The sequence below is a fragment of the Macaca mulatta genome, chromosome X (assembly GCF_049350105.2).
Source record: "Macaca mulatta isolate MMU2019108-1 chromosome X, T2T-MMU8v2.0, whole genome shotgun sequence".
In the NCBI taxonomy this organism is placed as follows: Eukaryota; Metazoa; Chordata; class Mammalia; order Primates; family Cercopithecidae; genus Macaca; species Macaca mulatta.
Window position 1 is genome coordinate 25020381 of NC_133426.1, and position 8145 is coordinate 25028525.

At 42.6% G+C, this 8145-nt stretch overlaps 1 pseudogene; it reads right to left on the reverse strand.

Annotated features, from left to right (window-relative positions):
* Nucleotides 1-485: 485 nt before the first annotated feature.
* Nucleotides 486-1298, reverse strand: LOC700265 (tRNA (guanine-N(7)-)-methyltransferase pseudogene; annotated as a pseudogene).
* Nucleotides 1299-8145: the final 6847 nt, after the last annotated feature.

Below are 8145 nucleotides of genomic sequence, written 5' to 3' on the forward strand. Positions count from 1 at the left end.
TTTTCTGAGTGTTCCCTCTCACTCACTGGCCCAAGTGGACTTAGGTTATGTAGACAGTGAAATGACCCTATTGCTGAGCCCTGGGAGGGGGAGGGTCATGTGCTCCCAAGCAATTGAAAGCCTTTTTTTTTTCCTTTTAAGCCTAGCAAGCATTTCACCTAGATGGACTACATTCCTCATTCCAGCTGAGGAGAGATCTCCCAAGGAGAAGGGAGTGCTAAGGGAGAGCAAGACCCCACAGCCTTCCAAAGATCCCCTATGGTCCAAAGTCCTTTGACCACCTCAGTCAGCTGCTTTGTTTTCTGGTGGGAGTGGAGGGACAAGGTGAGAGGAGCCAGGGGTAGTCATGAACACCAGTGGGTTCTGCCCTGGGTAGCTCCCCACCTTCTTTAAGAGCTCCAGCAGTCTCAACTGGGAAGACCCAGGGCTCCTGCTCTTTTCTCTAGTCCCTGGAAGATGAGGTCCAGCTAAGGTAGAGTAAGCAGTCAGTGACCAGGCAGTAGGATGGGATCTTGTATTCTTCGAAAGATGGCTGGGAAATTCTTCCCTCCATTACGTAGAATTCTTCCCCTCTTCAGTTGAGGTACCTAGATGTCCCACAATGGGGTCTTAACTCAGGTCCTCAGAGGTACATGCTCAAACAGCAGATGCTCTTCAAAATGAGTGCACATCCAGTCGTGTAGCTCCAGCACATAGGTTATGGTATATACCAGTCCCCCAACTCTCAGCACATAGGCACATTTTGTTAGCAGGGTGGGACTGATAATTTGCCACTTGTGCTTTGTCTGCTTGAAATGTGGGTTGGGGAAGAGGAAGAACATCTTTGTCAGCTGGCCCTTGTAGAAGTTAGGAAGGTGCTTCATGGCATTGCTACAGAGATAGGCAATGTTCTGGAAGCCACCTCCAGGAGCTGCACGTAGGGCCTGAATCCAGTCTTGTACATAGTCTGAGACCTTCACCCAGATCTCCAGACCCAGAATCAGTGTGTCTGGGAACAGCGGTGATAGTTCCACTAACAGGCCACCATAGCCACAGCCTGTGTCTGCAAACTCTGCTTGGGCCTGAGCTCTCTTTTCTCTCTTACCCTTTGGGTCATCGTGGCTCTGATTTTGAGTGAGTGGAGCGAAGAACTCTGGGTATAGCTCAGACAAGTCCATCTCCTCTGGCTTCACAGGATAGCGCAGTGTGTGGTCTGCCATGGGGTTGGAGCCAGCACGTTACCTGTAGTAGTGCTTCTGGGGCTGCGGGGCCTCTGCTCTGGCCACATTCCAAGTCTTGGCTGCCATGATCCCAGTCCCGGGTTTCTCTACCTGAAAGCCTCTTTTATTGTCCCTCTCAGCTGGAGATCCTCATTCACCTTCCAGGTTCAGGAGAAGATGGTCTCAGAGTAGCTGAGGGACTATGTGGCTTAGAGTTGTTGGAGGGATATCTAGACCTCTTGGGACATCTGCCTGTGTATACTGGGGCCTGAGGGAGGTCCGTGGGTCAAGTAAGGCAGTGACCCTGTGGTGACTGCTGCTACCGTGAATAGAAGAAAGTGCAGCTTCTCTTCCTGTTTCCTAGGGGCACCCCATATACTGAAGGCAGGAAGGGAAAGTGTGGCTTGTACAAAACCATCACAGAAGGTGAGCAGGGACCGTGAAAAGGGTTATTTTTTCTGTGCTGCTGAATAAAAGCAATTTCCATGCCCTGTGCAAAAGCATAGAAGTGTTGACAGCTGAGAATATATGTGTGAATACTTTGAAGGCAGTAGAACACCATATCTGAAGAGTCCAACCTTCTTTTAGAGGTCATTTATGTAGCAGTCTTGAATGTGGTCCTCCCACACTGCTTCACCTTTTACATTAAAGCTTCCCAGTCCTGGCTGCGCATTTGAATCGCCTGGAGAACTGGTAAATAATTTAGATGCCTGGTTCCTATCTCACAGTAGTTAAATCTGAATCTCTGGTGATAGACCAGCTTGGGTATTAGTAATTTTAAAGTTCCTCAGCTGATTTTGATGTGCAGCCGGGGTTAAGACCCTTGGGCTTTTCTTTCAAACCATTTCCACAAGATTTCTTCATTTTTCTTGGTCAGTGGTTCTTACATTTGAGCATGTGTCAGAATCCCCTGGATTTCTTAAGTTGCTGGGCCACATGATCAAAGTTTCTTATTCAGTAGGTCTAGGGTGAGGCCAGATAATTTACATCTCTAACAAGCTCCCAGGTGACACTGATGCTGCTGTTCCTGGGACCACACTTTGAGAACCACTGCTCTATGGTTACGTCAACTCTGATGGTTTCTTGCATTAAGAATTTTTCTGACCTTGTCCTGGCTTTTGGTCACTGCTGCATTTTTCTCTAATTTTTTGCTCTTTTGCAATGTTAATCCCTTTTAATTCTCATTCATTCATCCATTCAAACGGATTTCAGACAAATCCTGGGCATCTAATATATGCAACGGACAGTCTTCCTTTTTCCATTTAAGCCTTTTCTTTTCAGCCATGGACACCATTGGCAATAGTTGCTTTGCTGCCTGCAATGCTATTCTTGGTTCTATTTTTGCCCTTGGGGGTTGATTTTAATATTTGCATGCATTTCATAGGCACTTATAGTTACCTACTGAGGTTAGGATTTTCTTATTTCTCTGGAAGCATATTTGGTTCTTTTATCTCTTTTCACTTAAGGGCTGTACATGTGGACTCTTTGCAAGAAAAAAATGGATGTAGAATAATGATCTGTAGTAAACCAACAATGCTGGGGCAGGGAAAACCTTTCTGAAGTAGACATTGTCTCCATTTTTCTAGATCCTTTGCTCTTGGATATGGAAAGGTAGATGGGGGATGGGTGAGAGTTGAAGCACATGTTCTGGTTTGTGATGCTCGTTTTCTTTGTTTATCTACTCACCGATTCTTATGGGTTAGGGATCCATTTAGCAGAGGCTTTTATTTCATTGTCGATTCTTCATGGCTGTATTAGTTTTCTATTGCTGCATAACAAATTACCACAAATGTAGAGGGTTAAAACAAAAGCCATTTATTATCTTACAGTTTCTGTAGGTCAGGAGTCTGTCACAGTTTAGCTGAGTTCTCTGCTCTGGGTGTTACAAGCCTGAAATCAAGGTGTTGGCTAGGTTGAGTTCTCATCTGGAGACTCCCTTAGGGAAGGATTCACTTCCAAGCTCACGTGGTTGTTGGCAGAATTCACTTCCTTGAGGCTGTAGAATTAATAGAAGCTTGCATTTCAAAGTCAGCAATGGAGACAGAGAGTCTCTGCTGCTTCAAGTCTCTGACCTCTTAGACTCTCTTTTAAACACATCGCCTGATTAGGTTAGGCTTATTCAGTGTGATCTTTTTTGATTAATGAAGTCAACTGATTAGGCAATTTAATTACATCTGCAAAATCCCTCCATCTTTGCCATATGCTATTGGTTAGATGCAAGTTACAGGTTCTGCCTATGCTCAGGGAGAAGGGATTATAATAGGGTATAGGCCATTGGGAGTCATCTTAGAATTTTGCCTACTGCAAAGGCTATAGTGAAATGCTTGACAATAGCTGTAGAATTCTGTAGGTGCTCCATAACTACACTCAGATAAATGCCTTATGGATAAAGCTTCTTGAACACAGCAAGGAAGGCAGTGTCTATCCTCAGGAAGCAGTCCTAGAAACAATGGACAGTAATGGATTTGGAAAGAGTGTTGTTTTTCCCTCTACAATAAAACTGACTCTTGATGTATTCTTCTATGCTGTATTCCATTTTTTATTTCCAGTATGTTTTTTAAATAAACCAATTATAAGTTATCTTCTTGTCACCAAAGACAAAAAAAGTGAACTAACCCTTACCCATTTACTCCAAAATAAATGGGGTCTTTAATTAGAAATAACAAAGCTAGCCCTACTGAAACTCATCATAAGTCACATTTCTTTGGGTGTGTGTAACTAGCAAGGGTGAGCTATTACGTTAAAAACCAGTCCACAAATTCCAGTCAAGGGGAAGTATGAGAGCAACCTTACTTATACCAACTGGAAGAGCATTAGCAGCCCTAGGATTTTGCCATTCTCTAGCAGCTTGGGAATCTCCTGCCATGTAGTAGACCCAAGTGTGACTTGACCAAGGTGAAATGCTGTTGGTACTGAGGAAAACATCTTTCTTTGGTTTGTTCAAGAAAAGTTATCAGAAGGGCTAAGAGTCGAATGGTGATGGGGAAAACGGAGGTGAGGAGGAGTCATAGTGGGCAGATAGGCAGGGCAGTGTGGAGGAGTAGGGTAGAGATGTGGTGATGTGGTTGGCAAAGGTGGCGTCAGTGAGCTCCATTCTCATTCCAGCTTTCCAGTGACCTTACTTGAGATTTCCAGGCAGCCCACTTTTCAAGAGGCAGTTCTGAGGGGAGTAGCTTGAGCGCCTTTTGTCCCAGAGAATCCAACCAGTGGGCCAGCCATTTCAAATTACCTCTCTCCTGGACTTAGAAGCATTTTGTTTTTACTGTGTAATTTTAAACTGCAGCCTGAAAGCCAAGGTCCTATTGCGTCACGCAACTCAGTAATATGAGCTACATTTAGTAATGTTTCTCACGAGTCTCTGGACAAAATGTTCTTCCAAATGCTATTGGAAAAAGTGGGAAGACCAGTAATGCAAGATGTTGTCCTAAAACACACATAAAACAGATTCTGACTCTTAGGTAAAAAGATAATTGCAATGAAATCCTATCAAAGGACACTGGAGTCTTGCGTATAGATATGCTGTACTTTAAGAAAGCTTGATGAGCCTCCAATCTAATGATTATTTATTAATCTTACCAAAGAATCCTTTGTTGTTCAAAAGGATTCACTCAAGGGTTCCTTTAAATAGTGCCTTTAAATGTTTGTTTATAAACTATTAACTACTTGACAGAGAAGCAGGGAAACTTAAACTGTTGGGAGCCATCGCCAGTTGAAGATTAATCCAAAATGTAGATAAAGCCACTCTCTGATTATAATGTAAGTCAATGAGAAAATATAATCAAATTTATAAAAATTTAATCACCACAGAACTCTTCAGGAGCGTATCTTTTGCAAGAAAGGAGGTACACCTGTGGAGTGTCTCTCTATTGGGCCTGCAAATCCTTCTTAAAGTCATCGTCCCACAAATCTCTACTCAGCCCATACAGTTCTCATGAGCCTTGCTCACATCTGCCAAGACTTCACTGCTTTGCATTTTGCTTCCCTCACAGTGCCTGGCAGGCCGCCTGGATCACAACAGGCTTTCTGGTAGGTATTTGCTGATTTGATGTGAGTTGTTCCTTCAACTCCAAGATATGGACATCACACATATGGCTTGTGGAGAGTTGTAGTAAGTCCTGCTATGATTTCCAAAGTCATTTCTGAAGCATTGATGAGGATTTACACCTCTGGGCTGAGGGAACATAAACATCGACCTGAACTCAATAAATTCAAAGTTCTCCTCTCAAGGACAGTTCCCACAGAACTTCAGCTCAACTGAAGTAGAAGGGAAGGCAGATTATTCTGTTTATTTATTATAGTTTTCACTTATTTATGTGTTTTTTCTACTGGGAAAAGAAACAGAGAACAGGATAAAATGAATATAAAACTTAATGAATTATTATAAGGTCAACACCCTTTTAAACACCACCCAAGTCAAGAAGTTAAGAAATAGAATCTCATGTCACCTAGGAAGCCCCAAGGCTAACCAAGTGTCGCATTCCAACTTCAACCACCTCCCTTCTCCCTATTGGACTTTTGCAGCAATCACTTTCTTCCGTTTCTTTGTAATTTTATCACCCAACTGTGTACCCGTAAACCCTATAGTTTAGTTTTGTCTGGTTAAAAAAAATGTCTTCTCTATATATTTTGATCCAAAGATTCCCCTTCTCGCCTGCCTCTTTTCCTGGAAATTTGTTTGTTGAAGAAACTGGGTCATTTGATGTGTGACATTTCCCACAGTCTGTATTTTGCTGATTGTATACATGTAGTTTAGTTTAACATGTTCCTCTGTTTTACCTGTGGAATGCTAGTTGTGACTAGAGGAGTGGTTTTCAACCAGGGGTGATTTGCAGGGGACATTTGGCAGTGTTTGGAGACATTTTTGATTTTTGAAAAGGAGTAGGTGGTGCTACTGGCATCTAGTGGGTAGAGGGCAGGGATTGTGTTAAACATCCTATGATGCACAGGACAGCTCCCCCCCACAGAAAATCATTAGTCCCCTCTCAATGTCATTAGTGCTGAGGTTGAAAAATCCCCAATCTAGAGGTTTGTTCAGATTCAGATTCAGTATTTTTTTTGACAAGACTGAGGATGGTATGATTCATCAGCAAGCACATATGTCTGGATGTCTCTATTTTTGTGACGTTAGCAGCCTTTGATGCTCAATGCTTAGAGTAGTGACTGCAGAATAGTTATGTTCTAATTCTCTAATTTCTACTTCATTTGTTAGTTGGAATACTTCAATAAGTTACCCTTCCCTTCATCTACATTTGGTTACTCAGTGACACAGTTCATATAAGAAAGGCAGGGTAAATACTTGATTCTTCAGTGTCATGAGAAAAAGGACAGGCTTTGAAAGTTGGTGTGGGGGTCAAATTTTGATTCTTGTATTTGCTAGATTTATGATATTGGACAAATTATTCAAGCTATTTGAACTTCACTTTCTGCATCAGTAAAGTAGGGATAATAATATATGCCTTATAGGGTGTAAGTGAAGATAAAATGAGGTAAACATTTATTCCTTAATGCATTCAACAAGTATTTACTGTCTATTCTGTAATGGATGCTGTTCTGGGCTCTGGATAAATATCAATAAATAGTTCAAATGCTCTGTCCTCATGGAGTTTTCATTCTGGTTGAGGTAGAAAGACAAACAAATGCATATATAAAATAAATAGTATGTCTGATGGTGAAAATGCTCTGGCAATAAGTAAAACAGTGTAGGGTAAAAGGACATGCCAGAATTTTTTCAGAATTCATTGAGAAGACAACGTTTGAGCAAAGACCTTACAAGGGTAAAGAGGCAAAGAGTGGATATCTGTATAAAGAGCATTCCAGGGCCAGGCCCAGTGGCTCACGCCTGTAATCCCAGCACTTTGGGAGACTGAGGTGGGTGAATCATGAGGTCAGGAGTTCGAACCAGCCTGGCCAATGTGGTGAAACCCCATCTCTACTAAAAATACACACACACACACAAAATTAGCTGGGCATGGTGGTGCGTGCCTGTAATGCCAGCTACTCGGGAGGCTGAGGCTGAAGAATCACTTGAACCTGGGAGGTGGAGGTTGCAGTGAGCCAAGATCGCACCACTGCGCTCCAACCTGGGTGACAGAGCGAGACTCTGTCTCTCTGTCTCCCCCCCCCAAAAAAATATGAAAAATAAAAAAAGCATTCCAGGAAGAGGGAATAGCACGTGCAAAGGCCTTGAGGTGGAAGGATGAGTGCTGTGTTCAAAGAACAATGAAGCTAATGTGATTCAAGTGGAGTGAGTGGGGGAATCATGAGAGCTGAAGTCAGAGAGGTGTCTACAGGAAGTGTACATGTAGAAGTAGACCTACAGTAAGGTCTTGGCTTCCAAAAGAGCTTTGGCTTTTCTTCTGAGTGAGACAGGAAGCCATTGGAGGGTCTCAAGCAGAAGAATGATGTGACTTGACTTACTCTTTAAAAAAGATCTCTGTGGCTGCTATGTTGAGAATAACTGTAGTGGGACAAGAGCCCATCAAGGAGACCCGGCAAGAGATAATGGTAGCTTGGCCCATGAAGTGGTGAGAAGTGGTCAGATGCAGAGTGGTCAGATTTATAAGTAGAGTCAAGAGGATTTGCTGATGGATTGGATATGAGGGGCTAGAGAGGAGAGGATTCAAGGATGATCCCAACCCCAAGTTTGCCTTTTCTTGGAATGTGCAGTTGAATTGATGGAAGCCATTATTTACTGAGATAGGGAAGACTATGGGATAAGTGTTTTTTTGGGGGAATATCAGGAGTTTAGTTTTGAGCATGAAAAGTTTGTAATGCATATTTGATATTTCAATGCAGTTACTGGATTGGCTGTTGAACGAATAATCTGAAGTTCAAGCAGTCTGGGTTGGAGATCGTATTCAGAAATCATTAACGTAAAGATAGCATTTGAAGCCATGAGACTAAATAAGATGATCAGAGGAGTGTTTAGATCGAGAATAGATGAGGC